Genomic DNA, 14,554 nt, shown 5'->3' with positions numbered 1-14,554 from the left:
ATGCAACGCAACGCGTGAAAAGACAGTATAAGTCATTATAATCAGTAATTATGTCCCCACTGGATGCAACAAATGCCTTGTTTGTAATGGGTTTTAATGTTTATGTCTCGTCGCTCTGGCCGGACGGCATCACAGTATGGTGAGGGGCGTAACATTTCCGTCTCACGCTTGAGGTATTCGGCCAATCACAACGCATTGGATAGCTGGCCAATCACAGCACACCTTGCTTTTTCAGACCGATGAGCTTTGTAAAAATCGACGCGTTTCAAAAAGGCGGGGCATAGAGGAGAAACAATAATGTACAGTATGTGGAAATTTTTATTTTTTTTTACTTTAAACCGCATAAACACATTTCATTACACCAAATACACAAAATAATGTTCTTTTTAGCAGCATCATATGACCCCTTTAAATGTAGCTTGCGCCAACAGTCCTACACGGAAGCAGCTCCGGGCGGATGACGTATGAGGTCAGCTTTGCGCATGGGCACATGCTTTTTGTCTATGGATGGGCGCTTTTTATTTAACTTCTTTTGGACTGATGCATGCAACACTCGCTGAGTGGCATTAAACAGCTTGAAAGATCAAAGACAATTTTTAATATAACTCTGAATGGATTCGTCTGAAAGAAGAAAGTCATATACACCTAGGATGACTTGAGGGTGAATAATTTGTGGGATAATTTTCATTTTTGGGTGAACTAACCCTTTAAGTGTAATAATGTACAGTTTATTTAGCCATAATGACCAGCTGACTTTACATTATCCCTTACATATCAGTCAACCACTATACTCCTGCCATCTCTTTAAGGTTTTCCTCTTTGTCTTTCATTCTCTCTGCTGCAACATATTGCGAGCAGCAGAACCTCTGCAGCCCTTCTCTTTAAAAATTCAGGCAACCGCTCCATTTTCCCTTTTCTGCCCAGAGAGCTGTATTGTATTGTATTCAATATTGAATTTTACCATCAAACAGCGCGTATTTCAGCAAAAACAACAGGGTATTTTGAGGTCACAGAGTTTGATGGGGACGGCAGAGGAAGTGTTTCATATTGACCCGTGCTGATTACCCCACAGCGTGAGAGACGGAGACACGAGAAAAAATGAAAAAGGGATATATGCAGAGCTGTGTGAGCAGCATCTCCAATCAGGCAGCTTAGGAAGAGGATGGAATGGGAAGGGTGGGGGAAGGAAAAATGGAGAGAGAGGGAATGTGTGTGTGTGTATTTGGACGGGGGGATTTCTCTGAGGGAGAGAGAAAGTGGTGGAGAGAGCGCACAGAAGGAGGGGAGGGGTGTATGTGTGTGTTCACTGGAGTGTGTGTATGTGTGTGTGTGTGTGGTGCTGCAGTAACGAGTGGAGAGGGGGGATGACTGCACTTTCTCGGGCTGATGGAAGAGCGCAAGTAGGAGACGTTCGCACGCCGCTGAAACGTTAACCCCTAAGTGCCTCGCTGGTGTATGGCCCAGACGCTCACTGAGGATTAGGACCAAGCAGATCACTGCAGTCAGGTGTGTAGCCTTTCAACGTGTTTTTTTTTTCTCAAAAGTGCTGCAAAATTGGGAGGGGGGTTCCGGATATTAGAAGGTGGGATATGCTGCGCTGCATACTGGAAAGATTGTCCAGGGCACTAGATGCTTATGACTTAATCTTGCAGCAGAGAGGGAAGCCCGTTCGAGAGTGGCCTCACTGATTACTAGAGTAGGCTACTGCAGTGTGATTCATACGCTTGTCAGTCTTGGATAACTCTTGTTTGTGTTGAGTCTGAAGAAAACTGGTCTCTAAAGTGATGTTAAACTGATTGGGAATTGCTGCAGTGTCCCGAGCTCTCAAAGCATTTGTCCCAGTCGGCTTATATGGGTTAGTTTAGTTCAACTTGTATTACTTGCTGATCTCAGGTCAGCTTTCTGTTACACCTCACAGAGGTTGGAGTCAGGGACCCGTCACGGGAAGCTGGTCCCGGAACGGTGCACAAGGGCAAAGTGAGCCGCGAGCTGTCGGCAGGCGGGTGGGTGTTTTTACTCCGTGCGTGGGTGCCGGTCGCTTCCTAGAGAGTTTCCAGAGGTCGGTCCCGATGACAGCTGCCACGTTTCCCCTGGAGAGGCAAAGGGAACGACACCCTCATCCCCATCGCCAAACAGCGGCAAGACAATATGCTGCAGCTCGCTGGTACAGCTGCCGTTAGAGCGGATCACAGGGAGAGACCACAGACAATGGAGTGCATTAAAAGAGCTCTGCAGTACAGCAAAGAGAGGAGGAAACTGGATACCTGCTGTCCGCTTTCATTCAATGCACTTTGTCGTTGATTTCCACCTTGTGTTGAACACTTGATAATCAATACTGTTCCCATGAATACATCAACATACTCTTTAGATATTGAGATGTTTCCATTATGGACATGTATAACAGTTCACCAATTGTTTTCCATTAAATACTCTCAGATAGATCTGGTTTGGTGTTTCCTGTCACAGTGGTTGTTGTAAATGTGTTGTGTTTCTGCTAGAGGCTTGAGTTAGTGCTTATATTGGACGCTAGAAGTGTCAATTCGACACACTGGAATGAAAAGGAAACTTCCTTAGATGCTGGGCAGCTCTCGCTCTCTTTCTCTGGCAAGGTTTTTTCTCGCTCTCTTGGGATTCTCCTGCAGAGGACTGGGGATCACAAGGAAGGGACGTTCTCAAGGACAAATGCTGTGTCATCAAGGCTTTAGATTTGAACCAGAGTACAGTACAGTGTGACATTGAGCTCAGATTTATAGGGGAAAATTAGAAAATGCGGTAACAATATTTGTGCTTTAAATAGTCTGATCTCTGGTTTCAGATGTTAAAGCTGTTGGGTTGTTTTTGCTCTTTTCAGAATGTTTTTGTTGAGTGTTAATGTTCATATGTGTTTGAGACATGTAATATGAAGGATTGGGGTTTTAACACCTTACCCACCACCTAAGATACCTACATGACCAATTACCATGTTTCTGATGGAGCAAGACAAACTAGAGGAACATTAGACTTTGTTTCACTTATACTATAGATGTTTCTCTCAAAATTTCGTAGGAGCAATAAGATGGAATGAAATTACATATTTATTGATGTTCAGTTCGACTTGAGATATAGCCTACATGAAATGTGAACAGACTACCTCAGAAAATTTGGTCTTTGATGAATTTCATTCATTCTAATTTGTGATTTCTTTTTCCTAAATTGTATTTAAAGTGTTCTTTGAATTAGAGAAAAAGCCACATCACAAATTATTATTATTAAATTTTTTTAGATGTAAAAAGATCAACATAGGCTCACTGGAAAAGTAATATCTCCACCTTCATCTATATTTCATGGTATCTGTCAGCAGCCCAGTTATTCTTAACTTAATGTATTTAAAGTAACTTGTTTCATAATTTAGAATAAATAATTATGGTGAAAATAGCATCTGCCTAGTAAGCAGCCAACCAATAATAAATATGAGAGAAACCATAAAACAGCTAGTGTCGTTTATCATCATGGACACTCGTTCCCATCTGGTCTCGCATCACAGTTTTGCGTTATGAATTACACTCGATAAGACACAAGTGATGGTCAGTACTACAATGGATCATAGCTTTTATTGGCAGGAGAACATTATTTAAAGCATGTCCCATAGGATTATGTTAGAGAGGTCAATATAGACAGAGAAAAGTACAATATCATTGTGGAATTTCCTTCTTTATGAGGAGAATGCCTCTTTCTTTCAGGATATAGCTCATTAGTTTGGAAACCATCACTGTTAGTTTACTAAAAAATGAAAACCCTGTCGTCATACTTGCCCTCATTCCCTCAAGCCCTGCAAGACTCTAAATCTGTAGATCACAAAAAGAGAGTTTTAGCAGAATGTCCAGGCTGCTCTTTCCCTTAGATGGTGACCAGATGTTGTGCAGCGGCATAAAGGACAAAAAGTACTATAAAAGTAAAATAAGGCAGTCATGCACTATTACAAGTCTTCAGAAGTCCTATAATAGGTTTACATGAAGAACAAACCATTATTCATTGAACATCTTGACATTTATTAGACCTGCTGAAAAGACCATCAAATGTTGTGCTTTGCATGCTGGCATCCCGACTAGGTTTAGTTCACCCAAAAATCTAAATTCTGACATTGTCTGCTCACCCTCGTATTGTTCCAAACCTATATGACTTTCTGTTTGCTGCAGAACACAGAAGAAGAACTTTTAAAAAATCTTCCAGCTGTGTTTGTCCATATATTAATAGTCGATGGGGTCCAAAGCTCCAAAAAATACATAAAGGAGACTTAAAAGTAGTCCATTGGTTTAATCAGTGGTAAAATCTAAGTATTCTGATGCAATAGAGTCACTTGATGAACAGACAGATATGACATCATGATGTGATGGGCAAGAACCAATGAGCTTACATTTTTTGGACCCCCATTGGCTTTTATTCTACTGACAAAAACAGCTGAAAGATTATTCAAATTATGTTAATAATTTGTGTTTCACAGAAGAAAAAACGATCAATTTGCCATGACATAAGGGTGAGTTAAATGATGACAGAATATTTATTGATTTAATCAGCTTCAAGTCAAAATTTACATTTGGGAAACTCTTTATCCAAAGCATTTTTGTGTACACATGTTACCTGGGAATCAAACCCATGACCTTGCTGTTGGTAAAACCATACTCCACTACTAATTAGACCAGCACCAAACCAGAATAAACCAGCATCAGGTCATACTCAGAAGTGGTACCTCAGATGTGGCCAAATCTGCATGAAGGACGTCCATCCACGACAAGAGGAAGCCAGTGTAAAACTGACATGTAGCTCTGAAAAGAGGGTGTGGTTATGCGCCTGTTCGTCATGGTGCAGTGAAGACTTATTACCCTCTGTAAAAACAGCTGCTTAATTGAAGAGCCATAGGGGCGACAATAAACCAAAAGATCCGATTCGTAATTAATGAGGAAGAGCAGCTTTACCCCGAGGATAAAGCTCTGAGGCTAAAACAAGCCTGTGAAACATGTTTAAAGAGTCTACCCAGGGTGATTTGTGAAGATGTTTGTTGTACAACGGTGTTACAGATTTGTTTCAGTATAAGTCATACGCTGATTTAAGATCATTATTTGTGCCATTTCAGTTGTAATCTACAAATCTGAGAGATGATTTAGTATATGTGATGTGAGCAGTTGCTCAAGAGTCTTTGAATAGTTTCCACCCTCGCATTTGTTTGTGCGTCCAGATCGGCCCTAGGGCCACAAAAACCCTCATTAAGTGGCAAACCGAGCGGTCTGGAGCCGCCAGGATGTGCGGGGAACACTCCTTTTCATCTCACTGTGCTCAATCAGATGGCTTTCCAGTGGAAATGTTCAACCATCAGTAATAAAATGCCCAAAGACAAGGTCTGTTTCTGTGCACATTTGAGCATGAATGCAAGGGACATCCCTTGCCATAGACTTAATATTTTTAGCAATTTCAGTAGTGATTAAATTACGAATATGTCATATGATGCATGTTCTCATTTGTAAACTGAAAGTGTTTTATGTCTGTTTTTCACATTAAATTGATAATTATGTATGATTTTATTTACTATATTATTAACTATTATCTACTATAATACCGACTAGTATATAGTAAGGGTGTAAGGGTACACAAACATGACGTCGCGGTTCGGTAGGGTTTCGTGAAGTTAAATTGAATTACTATTTATTTTTAAATATAATAATCAACACTCAACTTAAAACAAATGTATGCAAACATGTCAATTGTACATAATGCGGTTTTTAAATTAACGTCTAAATTATAAAATTTCTGGCTGTCATAACTTGTTTCATAACAGATATATTTAAACATACATTACATTTATTAAGACATCACTAACAGTTAAAGTAAAATATAATGGGTATATAGTCTAATATTTCATAAATGCTCTTCTCTAGACTTAATTTCTCTAGTGAACGAGCTGTGGACACTGATGACTTGCCTGAGGTAAATGAAATGCTATGTGACTTTCTATTTTTATTTTTGACCTTTTTCTGTGCTTGAAACACTGATTGAGCGATTACATAAGGCATGAGATGTTCATTCATGTTTATTTCGTATTAAAACTATTAGTAAAGAGGAAGGGATGATCGTGCTCCGCGCTGCCGTTTGAACTGAGGTGTTTATACAGCGATCTGTTGCTCCACATCAAAGAGCGTCGAAACGCCATTTATTGCTTGAATTTCCTTAAAAAAATGGACGTAATTTGAAAGATGAGACTTTGTTTTTTATCAAAAGTAACAATGTATAAAACGGGAAGTTTCCAATGAAGTTCCACTCGTGCAGTGTTTAAGACAATGCTGTATTTGTTCGGTACACATGTGTACTGTACTGAAAGACCCGTACCGATAATCTTCGGTACGAATACGTGTACCGTTACACCCCTAGTATATAATGTACTCATCAGTGTTGTTATAGTAAAATTTAAATACTATTATATTTTTTAAATAATTTTTATAATGTACTCATAGTTTTTTAATTTTCGTTTTTATCTTTTCTGTTTTCTTTTTAATTCTAGTTACATTTTTGGTAATTTTGTTGTGTGTTTTTGTCCGGTTTGTTTGTTTGTTTATGCATGTTATGCATGCGTGCGATTTCCTCTGCATGTAAACAACGCATGTTCTATGTAAGCAGCACCATGCGCATGCGTTGTTTATATGCAGAGGAAAGCACACTCATGCATTGTGATACTCTCCACAATGGCGGCATGCCGCAGCAGACGGGATGAGGAGGAGAAGAATTGTTGAATAATGTCATTATTTCTGTTTTCTTCACGCACAAAAAAGTATTTTCGTAGGTTCGTAAAATTACAGTTGAGCTACTGATGTCACATGGACTATTTTACCGATGCTACGTTTCTGGGCCTGGGAACATTTCAGTTGTGTTGCTGTCTATGGAGGGTCAGAAAGCTCTCGGATTTCATCAAAAATATATTAATTTGTGTTCCGAAGATGAACGGTCTTACAGGTTTGGAACGACATGAGGATGAGTAATTACTGATAGAATTTTCATTTTTGGGTGAACTATCTCTTTAAACCAAATGAAAATGAGAAATGTTGCTTTGGCAACTAGCTGAAACATGTTTTTTATAGACATTTTATTTTATTTTAAAGTTTATTTTATGGTTTTAGTTAACTATACCTGTATATACCTATACCTGTATATTTGTGTCTGTATGTGTATATATACATATATGCTACACACACACTAGCTTTCTCCAGACGTAAATGGCACTTTTAAATAACAAATATTTAATGAGACATACTAATTAAATAGCTGTAACTTGGGGGCTTTTCCCAACAAATTTAATATATGTGACTAATTGCAAATAATTCAGTTAAATAATCTGCATATCATGTAATTAATTCAATTAAGGTTTGTAATCGTTTGACAGTCATAATGAATAAAACACTGATCAGCAGTAACAGGCAAACAGCTACAGATGACAACACGGTGTCTATGTAGTCGCCCTTGGTGGAGAACAGGGAGTGTGCAGTCAGTCCGCGTGTGTGTTGTCCTGTCTGTCTAGTACGTGTTCACTGTCTCAGACGGCCTGTTTTTTACAGCAGAACTTTGTGTTCCTGTAATATATGGTGTGCTGCAGGATCTGGATAGTAAGCTCCTCTGTGTCTTTGGGGCTTACAGTTTAGATTCTTCTCATTCTTCCTGCGTTTGACGGTAATGGTACAGAATGGTTATAGTTTCCATTCATTTCTTCATTTGTTTGTCGTTTATAAATATTTGTTCCTGAAATTGACGTGAGCTGATTGGGCAGCAGCATTTTACTTTGTGTTTCTGCTGATAGTCGGTGTGTTCAGCTTTCTGTTTCAGTCATATTTGCTTGCTGTTTGACTCTTGTGACTGCAGAAATATTGTGTGCACTCACAGCTACACTGAAAAAAAAATCAGTTTTGTAATCAGTACCTTTGTCTTGTTCTCTAGGAAGAATATGTAAATATCACTAAAACAAAATAAATTTATTTGAAATAAAATTGTATGAGCAATTAAGATCTGTTTACAGAGTCTAACACTTTTCTGTTTAATATTTGTATTTTTTAAACATACTGAAAGATGATTTTTTGCTAGAACATATTTAAGTATTTTCTTAGTTTTATTCTTCTAGACTCCTCTGTAAATGTATCATGTTTTAAGGATGTTTAGATGGGACACGATTGCATTTCCCTTTCTTCTAACACAGTAAGTGTAAAGCGACATCTAAGTGACAAAAGTAACTAAACACAAATATGCCAACTCGTTTTTTTTTTGTTTTGTTTTTCAGTTTGTGATTGGTTATGGTGTCATGTCTGCTAATTTGTCAGACAGCAATTTGTGTCAGAACATAGACGGTAATAATCAGTCACTGATAGCATGACAACAGTGTGCTGGGAGTACTTGACTAATTCTGTCTGTAAGAACTGATGAACAAAAAGCCCTTCTCTAGTTTAAATATTTTTACTGGAAATCATGACAAAAATACAGATAACTGTAAAAAAAAAAAAAAAAAATCCTTTAAAAATGTTGGTCTCAGTGAGTAGTATCAATAAACACTGTGCTCGGAAAACTAAAAGCCTTTATAGATTAGTGAGAAAAACACTCAAGGTGTGATGGTGTTACTGTGTGCAATGGTATTCTGAGTAGTTAATGAGCAAATAATTGGTTTGCATCAGAGTTCAGTCCAAAAACTAAGCTTCTCTTTATACTACGCATACTGCTTATTTAAACAGGGTACTGACTTGTATTCAATGAATAATGAACATTCAGCACTGCCTGTCATTCTCAGTACATAATTGCTGGTGTTCGCCAAGGCAAGCATCACTATAACTATTACTCATACATGCGGTCACTGATTTAAAGTCTATGTAATAAAGCAATAAGCCCTTAGACGACAAAGAATTAACTTGATGGAGCTCAAACTCAAAACACACGGCAGCAACAAACCAAGTACTTTTTGGTGCTACCCCAAGAAGCCATGGTCCGTGTCGCGTCGTGCCTAGCAACGCCCCTTAGCTGTTATAAATTCACTGTAAACCACGGCTTCACGGGGCTTATTGCTTTTATAAAACGGTTATTCCATATACGTAGTTAGGTTTCACAAAATAAAACAGCAAATAAAGTGTAATGATATTAATAAAAACAGTATTCTTCCACCAAACAATGTAGTTCCTCAGAAACAGTTGTGGTTGCAACAAAGTGGTTGCCGAGCAACACACAGAAGTAAACAAAGGTGTATGTTTGTAGAGTAATTTACAACAGCTTCGAACGTGGCTCAACCAATCAGAATCAAGGACCGGAACGATCCGTTTTATAAACTGTATTAAACTCAAGTGCATAACTGGATGGATGATATGTCAAATCATTCAGCCTGTTGAAGAGAGGTGTTTTCTTTAAGCAATTTGATTTCCATAGACTTCCATTGTGAAAAAATAAGTACACTTTAGCATACTTTTAAAAAGGCTACTTGTTACAAAAATTATACACTTCAAGTAAGCAATAAGGTATGAGAGCTGTAAGGTCTATATTGTGAATAAGTCATGGCTGAAAAGCGTTAGGCATGACGTGAAAAATTCAAAATTCAATTCAATTCAATTTACATGTATTATAGTTTATAGATGTTATATGTAATTATTATTAAATTTAAATTTAATAATTACTACTATTGTGTTTGAAATATGGTTAAATTGTACTGCTTAATATACAGTCTAGATTTTCTTTGTAAACTAAAATATTATTTAATGTCATTACTATTGAAACTTGTATGTAATGTATTTCAATATATACATTTGTAATGATGAGGTTTGGTACATTAATATATTAACTTTAAATATAATACTGAATAACACACTACAGTTAAAATTATAATCAAGCACATGTATGCACTTTAGTATGTTCAGTCAACACATCAAAATAAGTGTACTGCTTTAAAGCACAACAAAAGATTATTAAAACAATGACTTATAATGTACTTGAAAACAAATATTTAATTTGACACTATTACAAAGCATGTTTTAAAAATGTACTCAAGTGTGTTAAGAAACAGTGAAACTCTTTTATATTAAGTGGCTTTTTATTTTCATTAATAATGTTAAGTGCAAGTACAGGTTTTAAAAATACTTAAGATTTAAACTTTTACGCTACAAGTGCACATTCAGTACAATTAAGCACTTCTTTTTTCACATTGAAGGAGTAACATGAATCATATGTGGAGACCAGATTGTCTTTAAGATGGACTCTTTTGTAATTATGTAGCCACCTAGAAACCAGAGCACTGTAGCAACACTCGAGCAGCTGCATGAAAAAAGTCTTACAGTGGACACAACCTGAGATTAACTGAATCACTGTCAGCACTTCACATCCCAAACGCTCTTCTGCACAGAATCATGATATTTAATGATTTCACACAATCAAACATGACATTATGAACCTTGATTATATCTGTCCTATCGGCAACCCAGAATGCAATCGTTTGAGTGATTTATTATGAGTTGAACAAAGGTTGAAGTCGGTCAGCCGGAGTCTGGCTTGTGATGCTCGTTAGTTTAATTAAAACAATTTAATTAGGACGAGAGACTGCTCTTTGGGCGAGAGGAGGCGGATGGTGCGGCAGAATATTATATTATATTATATTAGAGGGGACTGAATTGGTCAAAACAGCATAATGGTGCTGTTATGGTGTTAGCATTTTGCTAACTTCTGCCATTTTGCTAGCTTGAACCAAACCCTCACTCTGTCCAAAACCCTGCCCTCCAAAGTCATGTAAGCAAACCCCAACAAAATGAATTACAGACAGAGAGTTTCATCTGCAATCCCGCTTTAGAAAATGCTGTCGTCATATCAGCCAAAGTCGTCCCTCTCTTAGACAGCAATAAAAAGGCTATATTCGTGGCTGGTTCTCAGTCAAGCATTACGAGCTGACCCAACCATTCCAGCGGATTTATCCCGCTGAGCCGCAGCGTCACCGGTCAGTGTCTTTCATTTCTCACCTCAGCGAGTCCGTACGCTCGTTACAGAAGCAGCACCTCGAATTAATCCCGCCATAAAGAAATAAAGTGCTGTGAGATAATGTACGACCCCACCATAACTGTATTATTGTGCTCAGTTGTGTTGTAGCGGAGGGCCTGAGATGGGGTGAGCGTATTTGTGTAGTTTTCTCACGTCTGGGATAAAGTCCTGGCAAACAGCTGTGTAAAGAGAATCGGAGGCTATAGTTGTGAAGGCTAGTGGTTGTCTGGCTGTGACGTTTTACATTATCTGTCATCTGAGGACTTGTTGAACAGCTGCAGTTTGTCAGCGATACACACCCAAGGTTATGAGCCAGAATAGGCTGAGGTAGCAGCTTCAGAGTTATCAGGTACAAACAATTAAAAAACTCATTATAATCAATGATTAGGTTCAGTTTGCATGTTATTAAATCAGCATAAGTAATAATATTTCAGCCCTGTAATAATATTTTCTGGAAAAAAAAAACTGCAATAGCACACAAATACACATACAACATTCTGCAAAGACGTTATTAAAAGTAACAAATGTATCTTATTTTACTGGAAAATGAAAGAACATTTGAACAAACTTGGATAATTACATTAACCTTTTAAACAACTGGGAAGTTGAGGGAAGTAAAAAATCATCTGTCAATTTCAGTGAGTGAAGAACAAATTTACATTCATGTGGGTTATCTATGTTATCGTCTTTGACAGACAGCTTTATTGAAGCCACCCAGGCTGCCATTTTCTCCTCCTCTGAAAGAGATGATGTAGTCAAAACATCTAGTAGTGCAGGCTGCTCATAAATACCATTGTGTATTGTGCGTTATTTTTTGACAGACATCGATATTGTGATATTCAAATGATGTGGGTTTGAAAACAGATGGATCATAAGGTAGTAAATATTTATTTCTTAGCGGCAAGTAGTGAAGTGATTGATGCCTGTGAGTGTGTAATGTCAATGTTTTTATTTCTAATATTTCAACTGACAGCCAGCTTAAGTATTTGACAGACATGATAACATGCATAAGGGCTGAACAATGTTTGATTGGTGGTGTATAATAAAATGAGAATTTAAGCTTTTTGCATAGCTAACTATACTTCTTTTATGGAATGAAGTTTATGTCATGCTTAAATAAATTACATGCCCCGAGAGAGAGAGCATAATATAAAGCATTAATTAATTGTTTTGAAGGAGCAGGAAACTTAATTTGCTAAGTGTTGTAATGAATGTAATCAATCTTTGATGCTATTCTGAATACAGATGAAGTATGAAGAATAATGCTGGATGAGAAGTTGATAATGATGACACTTTTTTCATTTTTGATGAGAAGCCATCTTTTTCTTGGTAACTGATCCTGTCAGTATGTGAAGATTGAGCTTGGCTAATATTTAATGATGCCACACTGGCACTGATACAAGCATTATTATTCAAACATAATTGCAAGATTGAAGATGCAATTAAAATGGCAGTAACACTGACTTGTTTTTGGATGTACTAGAATCAAATCAATGTCTAATACAAGACACATTGACAGATTGATTACTTTTTCTTTTAAACACAAAACAATGCTTCTTGTTAATATTATTTTGTTGTTTCGAGCAATATTGTGCACCATGCACTAACAGTGAGCTGTGAATCTGTAGAGACCACCCACTCTCTCCAGATAGCTAGTTTCTGTTCAGCCAAACGTTTGGCAGGACCTACAGCTTTTGTGTTTTGTGTTGCTTGCTGTCACAAATAAGTTTACCTCAGTTTGAATAAGACCATTTACATAATAGAGGACATATAATGATCGTTTGATTTATTTGCACTAGTTATATCATGATTAATTTTAATTAGTTACTTAGTTTTTATTTACTTGTGCATTTGTTGTTTACAACAATGTTACAAAAAAATAAAAAGTTGTATTTTACCTCAAGAACAAAAGAAAATATTTTGCATGAAAAAAAGACATTCATATTTAGCACTATAAAAATATTTTTTTCAATTAAACACATCTGGATAAATTGCTATGGATGAATTTATCATATTTCCAGATGTTGTTTTGTGATATATATGTGTGTGTGTGTGTGTGTGTGTGTGTATACATATACATACTGTATATATATATATATATATATATATATATCGTATACTGTCATTTCATGACTTTTAAGACTTAATTTGCAAAAGCTGTACAACTTTACAATTTGACATTTCTACTTATTGCTTTTGTTTTATAATGAGAATGAGTTTTTTGCAATACAATAATGATAATGGTGCGAGAATGGGTTTAATTATCGAAAAATTAAAATCGCAGTGCAATAAAAAAAATCTTAATGGACTTCATTTGCAGAGTATAATTTCATTATTTTCATTGTGGGATGAAATATAACCTGGACATGTCCTTGATGGTTTTGTGAGTTTCTCCCAAAGACATTATGTAGTCGATATGTAAACTTGTATGTCATACAATGGATCATCGTGGACAATTAGCGTTCTTGAGAAGTAATAACATGATGTGCGGATTGCATAGAGAATTTCCTCCCACTCTGAACAAGAGAAGTTTGGCAGATGCCCTGAAGCAATTATCATTATGGAATTCGGCAGTCATATCTAGATGCATCTCCAAAGGTTTGATTTGGTCTGCCAAAAGCATCCTTTGGAGCAGGTCCATTTCTGTTCCTTCTGTTCCTAGATCACTCATTCAATCCTGTTTATCTGCGCTTGCTAAAACTTTGTCTAAGTCAAATGTGTCATTATAGCCAATGAGTTTGTTGGCAAGACAAAACAGACATCCATTCTGCAGATCACATTCACAGACCGCTTTATCTGAGCCAGACTTCTATTGTATTTGTATCTGTTTATTTGTTCTGTTGTATTTACAATATGTGCTCTGGCAGTCACACAGATAAAACAGCAGGAGTATCTCGGAGAGCTGTAAAATCAGTGTGAGTGCAGTGGAGATAATGTGTCCCATAAAAAGCAAAGTGTCTCTTGTCCTCTAAGCAGTATGCGGTCACCCCAGAGCAAAGACACGGACACAACTTCGCATTCACTGCTGCACATCTCTATCTCCCTCAGTGCAAACAGAGGGATCAATCTCAAGCTCAGTGAGTCCAGTGATCATATCAGCGTCTTAAAGGCACACAAGAAGAAAAGACGAGGGGAGGATACGGCAAACATTGCATCACATTCTCATTAGGGTCTGGTTTAGACAATGAGTGTGTTAATATGGCCTGATACTATCTGTAATTATCAAAATAACTCGCATGAGCACTTCCGCAGTAGAGACATATATGGAGAGGCACGAAAAATGGCTTCAAAAATGAAAAACGTCTCGGTTACGTATGTAACCCTCGTTCCCTGAAGGAGGGAACGGAGACGTCACGTCGGATGACCGACGAATTGGGATCTCGCTTAGAGGGACCAATCTACTTCGAGTGTAAACTAAACGAGCCAATGCACATTGGCATGCGATTATTGCATCCAGCTGCTGCTGATCACAGCGTGAGTATAAGTAGGCAGCAGATGCAACGCATATTCAGGTTTTCGCTGAGGAGCCGAGCCAGTGACCCGG

At 37.5% G+C, this 14,554-nt stretch overlaps 1 protein-coding gene across 4 annotated transcripts in view; it reads left to right on the top strand.

Annotated features, from left to right (window-relative positions):
- Positions 1–14,554, top strand: part of syt2a (synaptotagmin IIa) — a 78,828-nt gene that overhangs the window by 33,396 nt on the left and 30,878 nt on the right. The window contains exon 1 of one of the 4 annotated variants that reach the window (XM_016560739.1): positions 1,336–1,506. The exons of 2 other annotated variants lie outside the window; for them this stretch is intronic. The gene's annotated coding sequence lies outside the window, so the exon portion shown is untranslated. Of the gene's footprint in view, positions 1–1,335; positions 1,507–14,554 lie in introns of those variants that run through there. One more of the 4 variants, XM_016560736.1, reaches the window with a different exon arrangement.

Source organism: Sinocyclocheilus rhinocerous, unplaced genomic scaffold, assembly GCF_001515625.1.
Source record: "Sinocyclocheilus rhinocerous isolate Xijiao unplaced genomic scaffold, SAMN03320098_v1.1 scaffold980, whole genome shotgun sequence".
NCBI classification, from domain to species: Eukaryota; Metazoa; Chordata; class Actinopteri; order Cypriniformes; family Cyprinidae; genus Sinocyclocheilus; species Sinocyclocheilus rhinocerous.
The sequence above is the reverse complement of the archived record's forward strand: the minus strand, read 5'-3'. Positions and strand labels throughout refer to the sequence as shown.